Source organism: Dendropsophus ebraccatus, chromosome 7 (assembly GCF_027789765.1).
Source record: "Dendropsophus ebraccatus isolate aDenEbr1 chromosome 7, aDenEbr1.pat, whole genome shotgun sequence".
NCBI classification, from domain to species: Eukaryota; Metazoa; Chordata; class Amphibia; order Anura; family Hylidae; genus Dendropsophus; species Dendropsophus ebraccatus.
The window spans coordinates 64,336,298-64,359,732 of NC_091460.1; the positions used below are offsets into that span (position 1 = coordinate 64,336,298).

Here is a 23,435-nt window from a genome sequence, read left to right on the forward strand (position 1 = left end):
CGAACGTCAGTTAACAGGGTTAAGACAGGGTCGCCGTCCAGTGGAAGAGTACTGCTCTGAGTTCAGGCAGTGGAGCTGTCTCTCCACGTGGAACGACCCAGCCCTCCGGTTTCAGTTTCGGGAGGGTCTTAGTGACCGATTGAAGGACATGCTAGTAGCATACCCCACTCCCGACTCGCTCGAAGAGAGCATGACACTAGCGATCAGAGTGGACCGTAGACTAAGGGATCGACAAAGGGAGAAGGGTACTCCTGACCATCACAAAACCCCTATCTCTCCTGTTCCGTTCCCCAAACTTCCCCTTTCTGTCTCACCCCCTTTCGAGGAGCCGATGCAGGTAGACTCCGCCGACGCCAAGGCCCGAAGAGCCCATCGTCTGCAGAATAAGCTATGCTTCTACTGTGGAAAGACAGGACACCAGGTTCGGCAGTGTCCCAACAAGCCAAGATCTTCGTCGGAAAACTTCAACGCCTGAGAGATTATCGAGGGGGTCTCTCAGGCGCTCAGGTATCCTTCAAAAATAAACTGTTGTTGCCCATTTCCTTGGTGTTGGGAGGTAAATGTATTAGTGGGTATGCCCAGATCGATTCTGGATCCTCAGCCAATTTCATTAACCCCATGTTTTTTTCAGGCTTAGAGGTATGTCCCTTGCTGCTCCAGCGTCCAGTTGGTGTCACTGGAGCAGACTCTGCTCCCTTTTCACAGGGGGATGTACGGTATAGGACCCCTTCCATGGAAGTTAAAGTAGGGTCTGTCCATGTGGAAAATCTAGATTTTCTTGTTATGCATAATCTGTCGTCTGATGTTATCCTGGGGTTACCCTGGCTGGAGGCCCATAACCCGGTTTTTGATTGGTCCAAAAGGGAACTTGTGCGGTGGGGGCCTGGGTGTGCATCACATTGTATCACAGTTTCCCTTGCTGGGTGTTCCCCGGCGGAGGGAGAGATTCCCGAATTTTTGTTAGATTATTCCGATGTTTTTGATGAACAAGCAGTGGATGGGTTGCCACCTCATAGACGGTATGATTGCACCATTGATTTAGTTCCCGGTTCCAGATACCCCCGAGGTCGAATATTCAATTTGTCCTGCCCCGAAAGAGAAGCCATGCGAGAATACATAAAGGACAGTTTACGCAAAGGCCACATACGTCCTTCTTCTTCTCCCATGGGTGCTGGCTTCTTTTTTGTAGGCAAAAAGGATGGGGGTCTCCGGCCTTGTATCGACTACCGGGAACTGAACAAAATCACTGTGAAAAACCAACACCCCCTACCATTGATTCCAGACTTGTTTAATCAAATTGTGGGCGCTAAATGGTTTTCCAAGGTTGATTTACGGGGGGCTTATAATTTAATCAGAATCAGGGAAGGTGACGAGTGGAAGACCGCATTCAATACCCCAGAGGGCCACTTCGAATATCTTGTTATGCCCTTTGGGTTATGCAATGCCCCGGCGGTCTTCCAACACTTTGTTAATGATATCTTCCGTGAGCACCTTGGACGTTTTCTAGTTGTCTATCTCGATGACATTTTGATTTTCTCCTCAGATTGGTCTTCCCACGTAAAACAAGTCCGCACGGTAATGGAGCTTCTGAGACAAAATAATCTTTACGCCAAGGTGTCAAAGTGCCAATTCGGTATCCAGGAGGTCTCGTTTTTGGGTTATAGAATCACCCCCAATTCTTTTGGTATGGACCCCCTTAAAGTAGCGGCCATCATAAAATGGGAACGTCCTAATAACCTAAAGGCCTTACAAAGGTTTTTAGGTTTCTCTAATTATTACCGGAAATTTATTAAGGGGTTCTCAGTTATAGCTAAACCCCTCACAGATCTTACTAAGAAAGGGGCGGATCTGGTACACTGGTCCACAGAGGCAATACAGGCGTTTGACACCCTTCGGCAATGTTTTTCAGAAGCTCCAGTACTAGCCCAACCCGACTTCGAGCGCCCTTTTATTGTTGAGGTGGACGCATCCGAGGTGGGGGTGGGAGCAGTTCTATCTCAGGGAACTGACACTCTTACTCAACTTCGGCCAGTTGCGTACTTCTCGAGGAAGTTCTCCCAAGCGGAACGCAACTACGATATTGGGAATAGAGAATTATTGGCCATTAAAATGGCATTTGATGAGTGGAGGCATTTCTTGGAAGGGGCCAAACATAGAGTCACAGTGTTAACAGATCATAAGAATCTCATTTATCTGGATACTGCTAAAAGACTCTCTCCACGTCAGGCCCGATGGGCCCTGTTCTTTACGAGGTTTGACTTTGAGATCACATATCGACCTGGCTCTCGTAATATTAGGGCTGATGCCCTCTCTCGCAGTTTTAATTCAGGGAACATTCCTGAGAAACAGGTCGATACGATCTTGAAACCAGGGATTGTGGTGTCTGTCTTACAACCTGACTTGGTTACTCTCGTGGCTGAATCTCAGGAGTTGGCCCCCCATAACACTCCTGACTCCCTCCTATTTGTGCCACCGAACCTTCGCCTCCGGGTCCTGGAAGAGATCCATAGTTCCGTGTTGGCAGGTCATCCAGGGATAGCAGGTACTAAATACTTGCTCTCGCGCCATTTCTGGTGGCCAACTTGGGCCCGAGATGTCAAATCGTTTGTGGAAGCATGTGAGGTCTGTGCTAGGTCCAAGGTTCCCCGTAGGCCACCGGAGGGATTGTTGCATCCCTTGCCGGTCCCTACGAGACCTTGGACACATATATCTATGGACTTTATTACCGACTTACCAGTATCTAGGGGTAAAACTGTCATTTGGGTAGTGGTGGACCGATTTTCCAAAATGTGTCACCTTGTTCCCCTGCGTAAACTCCCTAGTGCTCGTTTGTTGGCCACGTTGTTTATCGGTCATATTCTACGGTTACATGGTGTCCCAGAGAATATTGTTTCCGACAGAGGTGTCCAGTTTGTGGCCAAATTCTGGAGGGAGTTCTGTGGGAAGCTGGGAATCTCTTTGTCCTTCTCGTCGGCTTTCCATCCCCAGACGAATGGACAAACTGAGAGAACCAACCAGTCTTTGGAACAATTCCTGAGATGTTTCATAGCTGATACGCAGGATAAATGGCGAGATTTCATTCCTCTAGCCGAATTTGCTATCAACAATCATGAACAACGTTCTACTAATATGTCACCGTTTTTTTGTAATTATGGTTTCAATCCCAGGTATTCGTCCGTTCACTCTGCAGAGTCTGTCAATCCCTCAGCTGAGACAATCTTTTCTAAACTGTGCACAGTTTGGGCCCAAGCTCATCAGAGCTTGGTTAAAGCCCAAGAGTCCTACCAAAAATTCGCTAACAAAAGACGCATATCTGGCCACCTATATGCAGTAGGTGATAAGGTCTGGCTTTCTACTCGGAATCTTAGATTAAGGGTACAATCGGGAAAACTGGCGCCCAAATACATTGGGCCGTATACTATAGTGGAAATCATTAACCCAGTTACTTTCAGACTTAAATTACCTGCATCTCTTAGAATTCATTCTGTATTTCACAAAGCTCTGTTAAAAAAATATGTACCGCCGGTGTTTCCATCACCTCCTCCTGCCCCCGTGGTCGTTCAGGGTGAATTGGAGTATGAGGTGGAGAAAATTCTAGATTCACGTTGGGTACAGGGATCATTACAGTATTTGGTCCACTGGAGGGGTTATGGACCAGAGGAGCGTACTTGGGTGGCACTTAGGAACGTGCACGCTCCTCGACTGATCCGACTATACCATACGCAAAATCCGTCTAAGCCCGGGCCAATGGATAAGGGTCCTGAGGCCCCTCATAAGAAGGGGGGTAGTGTCAGGAACTTACCTTGTCCGGATCCAGCGGCGTCTTCCTCTAGCTCGGCTCCGGCTGACGGCTCAGGAGCGCGCCGCTGCTCCGCCCGCCGGAGCCGAGTGACGTCACGGAGACCCGACGGCGTCCCTAGCAACCGGGGACGCCGTGGTGTCACGTGATCGTCAGCCGGCCGGCTCGCAGCTGAAGTGTCTTGCACTCAGGCTGAGTGACAGGTCGCCCGGCCGCTCAGCCTGCAGTGCACCAGCTGCAGTGAGACTGGACTCAGGAGGCCGGACCAATCAGCCTTTGGTCCGGGCTCCTGGTCCAGTATAAAATGTTTGTATTGCCAGCAGGGTATCGCTGGCTATTAGTTCGTCTAGTCCCAGCTCCCCTGCTCCGTCCCAGCGTTCCCTTTCCTATATCCCTTTCTGCTTGTCTTCTCGTGTTCTTGACCCTCCGCCTGACCTGTGACTATTCTTTGCCTGCCGATTCTGTACTGCGTTGCCCGTGTGGTTTGATCTGGCTGTGTTGACTACTCTCTATTGTGTTTTGTCCGTCTGTCGTGTTTTGTGTTCCACGTATTCAGTACAGGGAACGTCTTCGTGGTTGTCCGCGACCACCTAGGGTCGACTGAGGCAATTAGGCAGGGACAGTGGGTGGGATTAGATCAGGGCCCACTGTCTGGTTGTGTTTGCCGTTGCTGACAGGTAACTTGTCTTTCCATACAGGAAGGCTTCAGCCATGATAGGGTGACTACTCAGTGGTATGTTGCTTTGCAACAGCTTTAATATAATACTATGTAATACTGTTGATTCAATACTAAAAATAACTCAGCTGCTGAAGAACCACTTTTTCAGGAAAGGGAGTAATACATGTCAGATAATCAGCGGACAAAGAGAGAATAAACTCTGTGTAAAAATAATCTATGACACTGTTTCTGCTAGAAGAGATAACTATTGTCTGTGTACACTATAATTATATGCATATGACGTTGTTGTCATATCCGCTTATACAAATGTATAGAACTTTGGCTTATAATGCCAAAGACTACCAAGTGCATGAATAAAAGCAGCAAATACTGTACACTGTCTTCTTCCCTTGATTCCCATTTCTTGCACAACTACACAGTGTGTGAATACTCAGCTGCAAGTCCTAGCATGGCTTTCACAGTAGTATAATTAAATGGTTACATTAAGTGATCACATTCCTATAATAAAAAAAAAAAATACAGTATTTTAACGGATGTCTGCTTTCTGATAACCAATTGTGCAAAGGATTAACAATTTCACCAAAGTGGTTTGTTATATCCTCTAATCACCTTATCTTCTCTGCACAATTTGATTTTTGTAAATAATAATACTTAGTTAGCAAGATCCTCTATTGTGCTGTATTAGTTACACAGTCTTTGAGCTCATCTTTCTTGTACTTGTTTTTGTCGTACTTAAACCCCTTAAAGTGCAAATCCGGCATCTGAAAAATAGGTCTTAAAAACTTCCCAACGTAGTCAGGGCCATATTTGCCATTAGGTACCGGTGGTCCGCAGCACAAGTGTTACAGCAGTGTCGCTGAGGAGAGGCAGAATGCTGTGTGCATGCGTTTAATAACTCTGCCTTCTCCTCATGAGGGAATGTGGGAACTCTCCCATGCAATAAATCACTTTCCCAGGAGCAAAGAGGGTGATGGGTCAAACATCTTTCATACCACTGCGAGTATGTAAATAACCTGCCCCATTAACCCACATGCTGCCAGCACTTACTGTACATTACCAGTCCTTGCTCTTGCTTGCTGCACAGGCTCCCAGCTTCCTGCTCTCCCATTCAGCCAATCAGTGCGTTGTCCAGCTACAGCTACTGATTGGCCGAGCTAGAGAGCAGGAAGCTAGGACCCCGTGCAGCAAATAAGAGCAATGATGAGTAGTGTATGTGCTGGCAGCATGTGGGTTAAGGGGGTGGGTGATTTACATACTCGCAGCGTTCTGAAAGATCCGCTGCAAGTATGTATTGACATAGGAAATGACAGGACCTTGGATCATAATGAATATTGCTGCAACATTTTCAGCAAGATTTCGCTGTGATCCACTGGGTGTGAGGCTGCCCTTAAGCAAACTCAACCTAAAACTTTCAAGGACTTAATCGTCATTGCGGTCTTGACAACATTATGTCTATAACTTGACTTTGCTCAACTAAAAAATAGGAAGTGTGAGCTCTAAAAGTGCCCAGCATGACATCTTAATACAGCATTGACCATAGTGTTTGCACTATGTTAGGAGTCTATATCCCAAATTCTGTTGCATTTGATGGATCAGCACTATTCCTTGCATCAAAACAATAGACATTACAAAAGAACCTTAGGGATTTAATTAAAGATTAAAATAACTGATAGTAGTAGTACATTATAAACAGAGGCTACAATGCAGATGTGAATAGAGCCTATATAGGAAATATCCTTTTTTATTAAAGGAGTTGGCTGGTTTAAATCTTTTTCTCTCCATTCTCTCCCTTTCCCCAAGTTATACATTACCCACATGTGCTTCTAGTACCAGTCCTGGCGTTTTCTTGCACTTTTCATCCCTCTCCTGCAGCCCAAGAAGTCATGTAGTTCTAAAATTTTCAATTACTGTTGTCACCACGAACTTACAGGGCGCCATTTTGTGCCAATATGTCTCAGCCAATAGAATCCCCCCCCCCCATAGCTGCTGAATGACACCCCAGATATAGCAGAGCTGAATGTGTCACTAGCCCCCAGATATAGCAGAGCTGAATGTGTCATCACCTTCCACATGTAGCTGAGCTGAATGTATTACCCTGTATTTCTAGCAGGGCTGAAAGTGTCACACAGATGTAGAGGAGGATGGGGCAGAAAGCATACCCACTTGTAACTTGTGCCTGGCCCTCCTCCTCTCTGGGCTCAGAAGACAAGGGGCAGGGCAGTCAGATGCTGATGGAGCAGAGAGGGAGAGCATTGCTTACTGCCACAATGCCAGCCTGTTTATTTTTTTTCCATTAGTGTTGAACATTCTCTTTAAAAGAGTTTCAGGGATTGAAGTACACTGCCATGTGCTTCACCCAATTATATCTAGCAGCAGTCAGCATTGAGCCCAAACTCATCAGCACTTATTATGGAACCTCTAAACAAAGTTCTTTTTTAGAGCAGACGATGCAGCTGCATATTCCTCTCCATTTCACTGTCTACCTGTATAAACAGTGGGTAAGCATGGCATTCAACTTGGCATTGTAATGGTTGGTGCACAGTGGACCTGGTGAACCTCCACATGGTGGTAAGCCACACTAGGGACTAAGGAGCCGCTTGTCTTTTTCAGAGCCCACTGCAAGGTGGGAGGGACTTTCTGCGACAAGCCACCCCCTGGTGTGGACCAGAGTGCGTCGTGGACCAGGCACCTGAACCAGTAAAAGGGACAGGGGCAGGAGCACAAGCAATGACTGAAGGAGCGCCATGCCCAGGGAGCGAGGTAAGTGAGAGGGCAGGAGCACAGATTGCATACGTGGATGTGACAGGCATATTTCAAGCACATCACTACAATAACATCAAAAGAGGACTATGGTTATGAATGCAAATAGCAGATTTCTTTTCAGTCTAACACAGTGCTCTCTGCTGACACCTCTGACCAAGACAGAAACTTTACAGAGCAGGAGAGGTTTTCTATGGGGATTCTCCTTTTCTAGAGCAGTGCTTCTCAATTCCAGTCCTCAGTCCTCACCAACAGGTCATGTTTTGAGGATTTCCCATACAAAGAGCAGCTATGATCATACCTGATGCACTGAGTATAATTATGTCACCTGTGAAATACTAAGGAAATCCTCAAAACATGACCTGTTGGTGAGGCCTGAGGACTGGAATTGAGAATCTAGAGAATTCCTGTCTCAGCCAGAGATGTCAGCAGAGAGCACTGTGTCAGACTGAAAATAAAACAACACTTCCTGCAGGACATACAGCAGCTGATAAGTATGAGAAGACTTGAGATTTTTTAATAGAAGTAAAATACAAATCTATATAACTTTCTGACACCAGTTGATTTGAAAGAAAAACATTTTCGCTGGACAACCCCTTTAAGATTGTTATGTTAAAATATATAGCCAAATATTTGCCATGCTGCATGCAATTATTATGATAAGAGAAAGCTGAGTGACCTGCACCTATGTTTACCTGGCAAATGCTGGAAGCCATTCAATATATTTGTAAGTTAATCACGGACAAAATTTAGCAATGTTAGAATAGTCTTGGCAGGTTTCAGGTTAGCATAGAATCAGAATGATTTGTGTTTAGAAGGATCAATGGAGGAGAAAATTTTTCAAGATTTGCTCAGTGGGCAGCAAAGGTTTGGCACAGGCTGCAGCACTTAGGTTTCTGGGCTTGAATTCGACTAAAAGAAACAACTGCACAGAGTTTGTGGGTTTCCCCAGGTACTCTGGTTTTCTCCCACACGCCAATAATATTCCTTCCTTTCTATAAAACTGGTCCTAGCCTGTGTCTCTAAGATAAGAAATAAGATTGTGAGCCCCTTTGGGACATGGATTGAAGCGAGTGGTGATAATCTCTGTGAAGGACTGTGGAATATGTTGGCTCCATACAAATAATAAAAGAGTCTAAAAAAATAAATAAATCAGCAAACACTTGTAATCTCTTTGAAAATAAACCATAAATGTACTTCCTTTATTAGCACATTTGTAGACATATAACCAGTCACAAAACACAGTATACTCATGTGAAACCATGAATCTTGCAAGCAAAAAATAAAGTATGTGCAATTTAATGATTTCACAATCCTAATGACCAGGGGCAAATTAAGGCTACCATGGGCCCTGGAATGTTCAGAAAGTTTGGGCCCCCTGCTAACCATACCCCATTTAGCCCTACCCCCATGCAAACATGGAAGGAATGCACAAACTCTGTGCAGATGTTGTCCTTGGTAATGTTTGAACCCAGGACTGCGCCGCTATTATCCAGTGGGACAGGCAGGGCTATTATGCAGACAAACTCCCTGGGCCTTCCTGCAGCTAAGGGCCTCAGGTGGTAGCCCAGATTGCCTTCATTATAAACTGCCTATGCCAATGACATATTGCCATGGGGGAATATGGGGAAATTTGTTATCACCTTTTTAAAAATTGCCCATCGGGTGCATCTTACTGGACATGTTAGACACTTTACTCTTTGATATGCCACTACTTTTTTGTCTCACCTTTAATCTTTATAAGACTCTTCTTGGCCAAGCTGCTATTCTAGACTTTTTTTTAAGATTGGTTAGTGTGTAAAGTGTATAAAAGACATAATAAACCTTGCACAAGGTATGTATACCAGCATGTACAGCACTTGGTGTAGGCTGAGAATTATGATACATTGACATAGTAAATCCTCTTATTATTCTGCCAACACTTTTGAAAAAAAAAAAAAAAAGTACTCATGACTATATCTGTTTAGAGGGAAATAAAAAAAACCTTAGAAATAAGATTAGAAAAGCTAAATGACTTCCACTAGCATATAGCAGAAACACACACTAGTATAAATGTCAAATATCACGTTTTAATTAGTACTTATCAAAATACTTTGATAATTCAGATACTCCAGAGACCTCCTAGGACTACAGTCAGACACACTGTAGAGTATGAGGGCAGAAATTCCCTCAAGATAAAGTATCAACCTGAAAAGAGCTACATGGTTAAGACTGGTGAATTCTGCTGTAGCTGACAATAAACATTCATCTGGAACTGCAAGTTCACTCAACCAGCACCATCATTTAAAGGATGAGGCTGCCAGAGCCAGGAAGAATAAATAAAACCAATGTTTAAAGAAAATCAAGTGGAGAATTTACCGCTTCTCATATTTTTTATTCTTTCTTTGTCCTTTGCTGCCTCTTATGTCATTACTCACATGTTTCCTCTAGTTACCTTTTCCAAATGTATGTCCTGTTTATCTACTTACCAGCACTCCTTACTTTTCTCTTTTCTTCCTTCCGTTCTCTGATCTTTCCCATACTTTTATAGCTCAGGCCAGGGTTATATTGTGACTTTTTGTAACTCTAGAAGATTGATTTGAATTACTGAGTGACAGCTGCAGTCCATGGGGTTGCATAGAGCTCAGTGGGATATTTGGCTTGCAGCTGTGGCTCAATAGTTAAAATCAATAATGTAGCATTACAATGTAATATGTCAAACATATACATACACAATTAGCCCTGTGCGGATGTCAGCCTAGATCCAACACCCTGTGACATTAGTGATCCTGGTGTACTTTATAAGAGTTTGTGGGAGCCACGATTCCTGGGGGGAATAACAGAAGTGTAGCCACTCATTCATTGGAATATCGAATAAAGATTCAAATGTGCCAGCTCCTAAATACGTTTCATACAACACTGTTAGCTTGCTTTCCTAAGCAGACGACCCATCCAGGTTAGAACCTGTATCATGTTTATAGGAAGTTTGTACAAAACCAAACTGGGTCCAATCCAACCATGGATTTTTACAACAAGCATGTTAACCCCTTAAGGTCAAAGCCTATTTTCGTTTTTGCGCTTTTGCTTATTCCATTTTAAGTTTAAAAGTCCATAGCGCTTGCATTTTTTCACCTAGAGACGTATATGAGCGCTTATTTTTTGCGAAACCAATTGTACTTTGCAATGACAGGCATTATTTTTCCATAACATATGCTGCGAAACCGGAAAAAAATCATTTGCGCTGTCAAATTGAAAAAAAAAACGAATTTGTTTTGATTTGGGGGAGTTTTGCATTTACGTCCTATGGTAAAACTGACTTGTTATGCATGTTCCTCAAGTCGTTACGATTACTATGATATATAACATGTATAACTTATATTGTATCTGATGGCCTGTAAAAAATTCAAACCATTGTTAACAAATATACGTTCCTTAAAATCGCTCCATTCCCAGGCTTATAGCGCTTTTATTCTTTGGTCTATGAGGCTGTGTGAGGTGTCAGTTTTTGCGCCATGATGCGTGCTTTCTATTGGTACCTTGATTGCGCATATACGACTTTTTGATCGTTTTTTATTACATTTTTTCTGGATTTGATGCGACCAAAAATGCGCAATTTTGCACTTTGGAATTTTTTTGCGCTGACGCCGTTTACCGTGCGAGATCAGGAATGTGATTAATTAATAGTTCGGGCGATTACGCGCGCGACTATACTAAATATGTTTATTTATTTATTTATTTATTAATTTATATTTATAAAATGGGAAAAGGGGGGTGATTTGGACTTTTATTAGGGGAGGGGATTTTTTATTAATAAAAACACTTTTTTACTTTTTTTTTTACTGTAACTAGAAGCCCCCCTGGGGGACTTGTATATAGACAACAATGATCTCTCATAGAGATCAATGCTGTGTATATACACAGCAAAGATCGATTAGATCGGTCATAGATTACTATGGCCTGCTGCAGGCCATAGCAATCTATTGCCGAGCCGGGATCAGCGTCATTCCGATGCTGAGGCCCGGCACGGGCAGAAGAACGGATCTCCCCCCCACGATGCGATCGCGGGGGGGAGATCCGTCCCACTAGACACCAGGGACGTGAGGTCTGAAGCCTCTAAGTGCAGCTGTCAGGTTTGACAGCTGCACTTAGAGGCTTAATTAGCCGGCGCAGCAACGGGACCCGCGCCGGCTAATAGAGGCACTGCCCAGCTGCACGTGTCAGCCGGGATCAGCGCCGTTCAGAGCGGGGTCCCGGCGGGACCCCGCTCTGAACACCCGGAGCGGCACCATGACGTATCAGATACGTCATGGGTCGCTAAGGGGTTAATGTCATCTGTGTGTTTGTGTTTTTAAATATCAGCTATATAACTAAAACATAAGAATATTGTGCCCTATTTATAAATATGGGTTAAAAAAAACCCCAATGGATTCTTATGGGGGATGAACTCAGCTAAAAGAAATTAGTTCAACTCTTCAAAGCTGGATTTTAAATAAGATCTGTCAAGTTGACTTCAATATTAAATCCATACCATTCTACTTGCTTTAGTTTTCTGCAGATTCAAAAGTTTCCTAGTAACTACAAATAGCATAAAGACTTTGAGCTATCCCCAATGGTTTTAGATTTCTTAGAGCCGTATTAATCAAATTACCAATCAAAATAGCATTTATCAGAGAGATAAGAAATCAGGATTAGATATTAAATATTCTGCCTTATAAATATTTTGTTGCTTGTTAAAGAATAATCTTTAACACAATTTGGTATTTTAGGGTATGTTATTATCTCCATATGAAAAGAAGAAACACTGATGAAACAAAAGGACAAATCCACTCCAATATATTCTGATAAGTCAGAGTAATTCACACATCCGTTGTTCTGTCCGCAATTGCGGACAGAACATGAACCCAATGTTATCCTATGGCCCCATTCACATGTCCGTACGTGTAAACGGGGCCGTGATCCGTACCACAAAATACGGACATGTTGTAATGCGGACCGTTTTTTTTGCGGCATGGATCGCTGGGGTAATGATGTGTGAATGTTGTGCTCTGTGAAGCACGGAGCACTAAGGATGCACATACGGTAGTGCGGTCCGCGGCCACGGACTGCACTATGGGTGTGTAAATGTGGCCTTTGTATACACGTTTTTTCCTTTCCGTTTTTTAAAAGAAAAAAATTACGTCTTTCATTTCTATCTTTGGCAGCTCCTCAATGTCGGCTGTTGGTACATCATTCTAGTGTAGGTGGACTAATTGGCCTTTGGGTGTGTCTATAATTAAAAAATCATTGAATTTAATAGTAAAAATGGACACCCTGATGACATTTCATAAGCACTGGGCGCCGTGGGAGCTGAGTAGATTTCATGTATCTGGAACTCGCACATCACATCGACATCACATCGACCTGACTCATTCCCATTTTGTGATAGGGAATCCATAAGTCCCCCTTCCAACCTAGACCACTTTGCTACCAATTTCTTTATCCTGGATACTGTACCATACCATACCATTATTCTCTCGAGTTGTTTGTTGTCTTGTATTCACATACATTTCCATGCCTGCAACTGTTCTGTTCTGTTTTTGTTTTGTTTGACGTTTCTCCCAACACTGTAGTGTAACTGACCATACCATCTCATTGTCGTGCATGTACCATGGACTTTGGACTTTCGTATGCGCATTCTACATGATGACCAACGACATATGGTCCCTGCACCCTCATTTATAACAAGTTATGGTCAATCTTCCCTTCTTGTTTTGCCTTCATTGGCTATTGTTATTGTTTTGCCTTTACTGGCTACTGTTGTTGTTTTCTGACTTTGTCTTATTGTTAAAAATAGTTAAAAATCTTTCAGTAAAAAACTATTGAACCGTAATAGTAAAAATGGTGAAAGGACGGTGAGAAAAGAAAGCTGTGTGCGAACAACTAAAAAGTAACATCCACTGTTTGCAAAAGACATTTGAAAATAATGATCATGATAATTATTTTAACATTCGCGCAGAAAACATCTGTCACTTATACACTGTGTGTATTGGACGTCTGTCATCCCATTGATTTCAATGCTGCAATAACAGACATCTCTTTAAATAGAAAAGGCGGCCGCCTTTTTTCTTTTTTTACATTGTGTAGACATAGCCTAAGAGTAGTGATACCAAACTGGCAGTCCTCATGCAGTGATATGTGACCCTTTCCCTAGGCAAATTTATATTGGGCAGCTGTATTGCTCAGGGGGATGTTAAGTCATTCAAAAGAATCTGTCAGCTGCAGTTGATGTTCATGGTACCTTTTATAGATCTGTTTGTGCTTCTAAAGTGTAGAAAAATTATTTTTGTTCTACAGTACAAAGAGTCAAAGAGCAAAAACACCACCAAACTCCAACAACAGAGATCCAGGCGCAGGTCCGACTAATGGTGACCAGATGAATAATGTAAAACTATAATAGTTTATTAAAAATACTAATGCATTTCGGAACTCTTGAAAAAGGAACCGGTACGGTTCCGAAAGTGTTGAGTCTTTTTAATAAACTTTTATAGTTTTACATTATTCATCTGGTCACCATTAGTTGGACCTGCGCTTGAATCACCATTGTTGGAGTTTGGTGGAGTTTTTCATCATTATTCCCTTAGTGGAATTCGGGAGTGGCTGCGGTTCACAGCTTTATACTTTTCATACTATTCCAAGATCAGGTGAGGGTTACCATATTCTATCCCTTCACCCCTTTTAGTCCAGCTGATCTGCACCATGGAGCGCTGTCCCTTGTTTTTCTTTTAAAGAGTCAAAGAGGCTTTCTCAAGCTCCTGAAAGCTGTTACACCTCCTTACTTCCCCTCCCATACCTGACCTTGCTTGGGACTCAGAGAGGAGGCATTCCCGCTTTCAGGTATCCAGGAGCTTGGAAAATTCTCTTTGACTCTTTGTACAAGAGAACAGAAAAATCTCATAAGCAAAGCTGGAAAAATGAAAAATCTTATAGGCATTGTTGTAAAGATGAAGATAACGTGTCACCTTGACCTAATAGCTATCTAAAAGTGTCAGCAGTTCGGGACATGAATTTCAGCTGACAGATTCCCTTTTGAAGGGAAACTAATAGGAAGTAATACGACTTTAACCTGTTATGTTCCCATAGGGCACAGTATGCTGAGAATAAAGGTAATTATCTAACCTTCATCCATCATTTTCAGTAAATCTTGACTTTAACCAAAATACTGATTTGGTGCCCTGAGTGGCTACCATTATCAGTGCACCAATATGCCCTGTGCCTTACCGTCAATCATAGGGAGGTTCTCTGCTGTTCTGCATTGACATCAATCCAGCACTCAACACTTCAGAGCACTGGATGAATATTCTAGAGTAGAAGTGGGCTTGGGGAGGGGGGGTTAGAGGGGGGACTGGTGCACCAAGCAGCTTGATAAAGACCCTCACAGCATCAAAATGTTGCACTGTACTTGGATATGAAATAAAGGTTTAAAGTGATTTTTACCTACTCGATGCTTGTACATTGCTTAATGTAAACAAGCCACCATTCGGATTGTTGTCAGCATTGTATTTATCCACATCTCAAATAAGCTTATTGAACATTATACTTTGGTGCTTTTGGAAACAATGTATAGTTTGGTATTTCTGAACAACATGTCAAAATTTCTTTAACCCCTTAAGGTCAAAGCCAATTTGCGTTTTTGCACTTTTGCTTTTTCCACTTTATGTTTAAAAGGCCATAGCGCTTGCATTTTTTAACCTAGAGACTTATATGAGCGCTTATTTTTTGCGAAACCAATTGTTCTTTGCAATGACAGGCATTATTTTCCCATAAAATATGCTGTGAAACTGGAACAAAATCATTTGGTGGGACCCCTCTCTAAACACCCCTCGCAGCACCATGACGTATCAGATATGTCATGGGTCGCTAAGGGGTTAAATGACAATACTGCTTTAGGCTAAGTTCATAGAACATATTTACATAAATACACTGCAATGATTGTAATGGAATCCCGGCAAGAGTGTGTACACTGCGTCCAGGATTCCAATCGGCTGCGCAAAAAACTGACATGTCAGTTTTGTGTGGCCGCTATTCATTAAATAGTGGCAGCACAAGACTGACAGAGCAGACAAGGGAAAGTACTGCTCCGGCCACACTTAACATTGCCAGCTATGAGTAATTTAAATGCAGGCACATCGGAATCCGCATCCAAATTCTAAAGAAATGAAATTCATCCGGCTGTGCTGCAGTACTGGCCGGGATGAACTTTACTAATACCCCCATTTTGTGACACTGCCGTCTATTACAATGGCCAGTATCTTACTGTGTGTGAACCCGGCCTTAAAGTGTAACTGTCATTTAAATTTGCAGAAATCAATAGTGCAAGCAATTTTCAGAAACTCTTTATTAGTTTTATTAGACAAACCTTTGAAGGAGGGGGGGGGGGGTCAAAGGAAATAATTAAGCAGGGAGAGCAGAGAAGCAGCCTTACAGTTTGTAAACTGGACACATAAAACACTGGATTCAGAGATCAGAAAGGCCAGAGCTTATGTGTGAGCTTGGTGAGAGAAAATTGCAGGATGTAGTGTCTTGCAGGGCTTTCTTTCCTCCTCTCCTCTAGAGCATAATGGACATAGAAATCCTATTTCTTCTGAAGTGAGGGTAAAACAGCTTATTGAGTACAGAAGAAACTCTTTTGCTTAATAAGAACTGTTACAGAGTTTCTTAAAATCATATGTACTTTTAATATTTATTGATATCTAAAAATGAAATTTTAATGACAGCTACGCTTTAATGTGTGAATGTGTGACATCAATGCTTGTACCCAGAAGTGCAATGGAAAAATATGAATGAGTGTATTAAGTGGAGTTTGGTCTCCTGTATGATAACAATAGACATCACAGCTTGGCATTTACCCTGCCCTTTATGTACTTGATCTAGTTTTTCTAACATATTCTTCTGTAGTTTTAGTGGAATCATAAGGAGAACGAATATTTAATCCTCGTACAGCTGCACTTTTGCTGAACATCTATTTTGAGGTTTAAAAATATAACACATGTTGTTTTACATAATCTGAAAATGTGTGAAGAGTAAGGACAAAATATGTCTTACTCACCAAAAAAAGACTTAGATTAGGCTCTTCCTTCTGCGGTATTACTGTGAATACAATCTAAATGTCACAGATGCACACACCTGCCGCATTTCAAGGCTAGCAGAGGGGGAAAAGGTGTTAAAGAAATGTCGGAAGCCAGCCAATATACTGTATATACAAAAGGAACAGAATACACTAATGACATTACTGAACTCTGTAGAAAAAGTGACAATACTTTATTCTACTGCACTCACCCAGCCTTCACATTCAGGATGAGTACAATGTTTACTTCTCTACAGGAATCATTGTAAATTCATGTTGCATAATATTACACAAGAACATAAAAGCATCCTGGGCACACAGGAATCCATTGTTAAAGGTTCAGAGTTTCAGGTACATTGGTGGATGTCTGTGTATTTGCTTAGTCATACAAATCCGGAGATTTAGATCACCATATGGATTTGTTTATGTAACAATATACAGTGTCTGTTATGCAGTAGCTTGGGGGCAAGTAGAGAATGTCACTGCATTTCAATTTAACTTCATACAAAAAAAACCATTTTAAATCATTCATATAATACATACCACCATTGATGTGAAGTTTCATCCCCAGGATCACCAGTCCAAAGGTTCCGAGTCACTGAGTCACTGAATGCATGGTAACAGCCTGAAACATATAACATGTATATGTATTATTTTTCAGAACATGCTGTATCGTTTTTATTTTACTTTACACATATGCAGTTACTGTGTTAAAAGACGCAAAATGAAATGGTCTCTATTTAAAAAGAAGTGACATAAATCATAGATTAATAATGTTCATGTTCGGGCGAAGGGTAAGGAGATGATGCTGGTGATAAACCGTAGGCCTATATCTGGGTCGACGGAAGGGTCAGTCCACGAGAGTGGGGGGAGGGATGGGAGGGTATTTGTTGGGTAAGTGTGTCCTTTGTTATGTATCTGGTAGTTTGGGCGATACTGGCCTCTCAGATGCCAAATTAAAGCCAAGTTGGGGGGGAAGATGTGATGTAACATCTTATTTAGGTACTGTATACTCCCTAGAACTGGTGAACTCTGATCGCTTTTTCAGAGGCTCTTTATCTCTATCTTCAAGTATATGTTGTTTTGTTTTGAATATAATAAATATGTAAAATCTAATAAAAATATGATATATATATATATATATATATATATATATATATATATATATATAACAGGAGGACTAAATTAGTAGTGGGTTGGGTAGGGGTGTAGTTTTTTTTAACCTGCCAGTCATTATTTATTTAACTCAGCTGTGCCTGAGCAATATTGTAATTTTGCCATAGCAAAGGTGTGTTGTCTCCTGACCCTTGTGTTCTGTACTGACCTTCCACTGTATGAGCTGGACTGCCAACAATGAATTTGTCACTTTCTCACACTGGGCTGTGCGGGGTCACCTACTTTAACTGCAAATCTGCTAACCCGTGGCATCAACCTCACCTCTGTCTGTCCAGTAGTGGGGCTTTCTAGCCTTCTTTGCCAGCCATTTCCTATATTTGGACTACTCTTGGGGTAGCACTCTGGTATCCTCTAGCAGCAGAAGTCCAGCTTCTGCATCCTAGAGAGTAGAAAAAAATATTTCATCTGAGGCCCACAGGGCTTTGGACCTCCTAAATCTTTTCCGGTTGCTGATGCAGTAAAGTATAATGGTGGTATGAAAACTGTCGGTTCCCTGCTTCACCATTTACTCATAGGCTGTAGGTACCCCAGGCATATTATTAGAGGGAACATTGCTCAAAGAAAAATAAAGGTAAGTCTGAATTCATAGGCTTGGAACTTAGTCATAATATCCTCTAGTCTGGGAGGGTCTCTGCTAAAACCTTGGGTGTTGTATAAGAAAACCAGGTTTTGAATAAAATATAAATAGTTTTTCAACATGAGATATTTATGCTATACAGATGTGCTGACTATCTCTAAAGTAAAATAAATGTAGTGCTTATTGTCATGAGATTACTGGCTTTTCACAGCATAATAAATCCCCCCCATTCTAATTTTGAAAAAAGGTGCCCATATTTTTCTAATTGGGGATAACTCATTTAATGAAATTTGTACAAAAGTGGATTCTGAAATCTAAAGGATAAAGAGAAGAAAATCCTAGCAAATCTTTGAGTTTTTGATACTTGTTTACTTGTAGACTATATCAAACAACTGTCAAAACATTTCATGTGTAATAATTTTAAGGAGCGTGAATTATGAGTGCTTCCTATAAATATGGTAAGTATTAACCAACCTATTTCTTTAATCATTTCAGTTTAAAGAAACAGCATAAAATATCATTAGCTAGTCAAAAGAAAAAACTTCTGTGTAAGTTGTGATCTTGAATGTCTCATTGTTTCTTTTTAAATGGTAGACCAATAAATAATTTAGTACATCAATAGAACAAATGCACCCAGGGAAGTCTTCACTAAGACTTTTATTCACTGTAAAATTCAATAATACTTTAAGGATCAACAAGTTACTTTCATATATCTACAGGGGAAACAAGCACCTTGCAGCTCAATGTCCAGCCAGCACCAAATGCATCCATATTTTGGGTCCTTTTTATGTTCACAGTAAACAATTAAAGATGGTGGGCTTCATGTTCTTGATATGAAGCTCGCTGGCCATGGATAAAGGCAAATTTGTATTGTGACAATGCCTTCCACAGGTGATAAGGTATGAGAGCAGTACAATAACTGTAGGTGTCACATTGGCCAAATTGCAACCAAGCTCTGGGATACCTAACTTTTCTTGTGCTAGACCTGGATGCTATTTAACACTCTTTGCCTAAATATTACGTAGCCCTGTATAGGAGGCTTTTATAACCTAACTGCCCCCCCCCACACACACACACACACACTATCCCCAATGGCTTGAAGGCAACATTGCCAGCAAGGACACATTCATTGGAATAAAAAAAGAAATCCTGGTAGAAAAAGGGGGCCCAAACTTTAAGGTACAACCCTGTATAAGTGATCATGAATACTTAATTTGCTGCCCAACCATAAATAGAGTTAATCAAGCACTAAAATGGTCGAGTGCTCGTAATTCAAGTCAAGCATTTTTCAATGCTCGAGTGCTCGACTCGAATAATAAGTCCTATTGATAACAATGGGAGACTAAAGCATTTAACCAGGTGCCCATCGGCAGAGGGTAACTGGTTAACCTGAAAATTTACAAAATAACATTCAACATACAAAGGGATACTGCTGAAGTCATCGATGTCCTAAACAATGATAGTGAAGAGAGAAGCTAGAAGACTGGAGTGATAAGTTTAATTTTAACACACACACACCCCTTCCCCAATGGGTTTAAAGGGGTATTCCCCCCAAAATTATTTTTACATTAATACGCTGCCCACCCGTAGCTTTTCATCTTTCCAATATACAGTTATTATGGATTTTGCACAGTTTTGCTGTTATCCAGCTGAATTCACCCCCACGGATTGCAGAGAATCATCAGACCTCAGTCCAACCCGACACGCTCCCTGCTCCTGGCCCCACCCTCCGTGTCGGCACCACGTGTCCTCAGTCCCAGCACAGTGAAGTGACTGAGAACACTGATGGGGTGGCTGCTGTTAGAGAGGGAGACAGTGATCAGCGCAGCTAACTAACAGCAGCCACCAGGTCACCCCCAGCCCAGAGCTCACCCCCTGTGTCCAGAGCCTCCAAGCGCACCGTCCAGCACTCACCCGCAGAACACGCCCCTCCGCCCCACAACCAACCGCCCCCCCATCGCCTGTGGCATCCCGCAGTCACCCCCGGCAAGCTCCACCCCCCGCAATCGCCCGCAGCAAGCTCCGCCCCCCACAATCGCCCATGGCAAGCTCCGCCCCCCGCAATCGCCTGCGACAAGCTCCGCCCCTCGCAATCGCCGTGTCACTGCCAACTCAGCTCTGGTACGCCGTCACCGCCAACTCAGCTCTGGTACGCCGTCACCGCCAACTCAGCTCTGCTACGCCGTCACCGCCAACTCAGCTCTGCTACGCCGTCACCGCCAACTCAGCTCTGCTACGCCGTCACCGCCAACTCAGCTCTGCTACGCCGTCACCGCCAACTCAGCTCTGCTACGCCGTCACCGCCAACTCAGCTCTGCTACGCCGTCACCGCCAACTCAGCTCTGCTACGCCGTCACCGCAAACTCAGCTCTGCTACGCCGTCACTTCCAACTCAGCTTTGCTACGCCGTCACCGCCAACGCAGCTCTGCTACACCATCACCGCCAACGCAGCTCTGCTACACCGTCATCCCCAACTCAGCTCTCCTACAACGTCACTTCCAGCTCAGCTCTCCTACAACGTCACTTTCAACTCAGCTTTGCTACACCGACACCGCCATCTCAGCTCTGCTACACTGTCATTATCTCCTTCATTGTCTCAGCTCTGCTACTTTACCATCATCAGGCAGAAGCATTGCATGATGGGAAATGTAGTTTCCTATCTTGGATATAGATCAGCTTTTAGAAAAACTTGTAACTCAGGAACGGCAGCAGCTAGAAAGATGGGAGTTGGCTCAAAATACTCAAGGGGACTTGGTGAGTAAGACCAGCTAGGTTTGGGAGCATTTCATTTTTTTAGCTCTTGGGGGGAATACCCCTTTAAGGCTGTGGAAATGCTTTATGCATTTCAACAACCTTAAAGTTTGTTGAAAGGCTGCTCAGAAGCCTTTCAACAAGCTCTTTGTAACCCGAGCACCGAAGCCGCTTGAGGTACTCAGTTAAGCATCAAGCTTGATGGAGCACCCCAATGCTTGATTGAGGACCATACTTGACTTAACATGCTCACAAAAGAACTGCTCTTACCTTACTCTTATTTAAAAAAAAAAAGAAAAGTAAAACCAGCATTACCTTCCTTGCTTCAGCCACCACTGACATTCCTCAGAACTAGCTACCTTGCACTGGGGTTGGTGTGTGCATTGCCTTATAAGCAAAGCAGAGGCTGAGGCAGGACACTGCTGTCGCCACTGATGTCGCACGCTGATCTTAAACACAGAAAGGGCTGTGCAAAGGTCTGGCTCAGTGAGACGGCGGAGGTAGCAAATATATGTTTTTGTTGTTTCCAGTACAAGCAAATTTTTTACAACTTTAAGGCTCTGTTCACACTACGTAAAAGTACGGACATAGCCTTATCTTCTGTGGGATCCCGGCCGGAGTGTATACACATCGTATACGCTCCGGACGGGATCCCATACGGGGCCGCAAATAACTGACATGTCAGCTTTCGTAGGAAACCCTGTCAGTTTACACAATGAAGCGAGCGGCTCTGGCCGCTTGCTTCATTGTGTGCTGTGGGAGGCTCTGATGCGGGCACGCGCTGATGCTCCTGCATCAGAACCCTGCGGCCAAAAGATCATCCGGCCGGTACTACAGTACCAGCCGGAATGATCCGTGCAGAGACCAGCCTTTCTGTGACCCGGCCGGGGTCACGGTATGGCCGGTCTCTCACGTTGTGTGAACATAGCCTAAATGTTCCTTTAGGGTTACAGGTATAATTTTTATTCAAATCTCTACCCTTTTATAACTTTGTAGTATGTGTTAATTATCAATAGAATTTTTTTTTACCGGAGTTGTCCTTTAATGAAATAAAACATAACATGAATATATAATTTATCCTTTTTGACGCTTTGCAGTGATTTATTGTTTCTCATTTGAAATGCAGCTGTCAGTTTACATCACCAGGGTTTGTATAAGTTTGTATGTTAATGTGTAGCGTTGTAACAATTATAAAAAGTAGAATGATATTGCTTACAAAGAAGCACTGTCTCACACCTGTGAGCAGAACAATGAGAGTTATTTTGAAAGTATGAATTAAGGCAATTTGTTCATTTACTCAATTTGTCCTAACAAATACATACAAGCTTATTTCTTGTATAAAGATACACTACAATTTTACTCCAGCCCAACTTTGCTGTCAACTATTGAGCTGCATTAAAGAAGTACTGAGCAAAATGGATAAAAACATATTCACTATAATTGAGCAGACTTTTTCTCTTTGTGTATAATAGTTACTGGATGGCAACTGCTTCCACTGCCAGGGCTTTTGGTTCCCATATAAAATATATGAATTTGAATCTATAGCTCTATACAGCTTTCTTTCTTACTTGTTTTGTATATGGCTGCCTCAATATTTCATCTATTAATAATCACCTTTGCTTTCAAGTCATGAAGCCTATCTTGACCAGAGCAGAAATATCTCATGTATATTCATTAAATCAAGATACCCATCCTAAATAATCTTGTACAAATATTTTATTGTTTTTTAAGGATTAACAAAACAATTACCATACAGTAGTAAATATAAAATCCATTAAAACTGTGCTCCAAACAGAGCATAACTTACACAGAACAGCATGTCTTTCACATCCATCAAAATAAAATATCAGTCACAAAATAGTAACAATGACAACAATAGGCGTAGTAATAATATTAGCAATAGTTGTGCTCTTGAGGTGGGAAATGATTCCTTTAATTGATTATGAACTCACATGGTACTATATCTTTCTTTATGGTACTATGGTCTTGAAGACATACCTTATATTATCAAGGTATAGTTAGATTTTGGGACTCTAACCACCTACTCCATTTAGTCTTGAATAGTTAATTATCAGAGCCACCTGTCACACTCACCATACTGTATGTTCCATTGTGCAGTTATATTTGATTAACTGTCTAATTTCAGCTAAACTAGGCAGTTCGACTGATTTCCATTTCTGAGCAAATTTCATCCTAGATGATGTTAATATATGAAACATTATGGTTCTGTTTTCTACTGGCATATCCTCCAGTCTCAGTGACAATAAAACTAGGCCTGGTGGCCACGGCGGGTGATATCCTATCACCTGTTTAATCAGTAGTTTAACAGATTGACAGAATTTTATGACCTTGTCACAAGTCCACCGAATATGCAGTAGAGTTCTACCACACATTTGGCATCTCCAGCACATTGGACGTGCCTGGAAAGATTTTAGAGAGTCTATATGGAATAAAACACGACCTGTAAGTCAATTTTCTGGAGGCCTCTAGGTGACCCACACATTTTGATGTGCATTAGGAAGTTCAAATGAATTAACCCATTCTTCAGGTGTATAATGTTGACTGAGATCATTTTCCCATTTCTGCACAAATGGCAATGGTGTGTGTGGG

General features: G+C 42.3%; 1 protein-coding gene across 1 annotated transcript in view; it reads right to left on the reverse strand.

The window, feature by feature from the left end:
* The window catches only part of SGCZ (sarcoglycan zeta), a 656,134-nt gene that overhangs the window by 456,068 nt on the left and 176,631 nt on the right, over positions 1-23,435 (reverse strand). Inside the window, exon 2 of the mRNA XM_069976548.1 lies at positions 16,864-16,945. The gene's annotated coding sequence lies outside the window, so the exon portion shown is untranslated. The remainder of the gene's footprint in view (positions 1-16,863; positions 16,946-23,435) is intronic.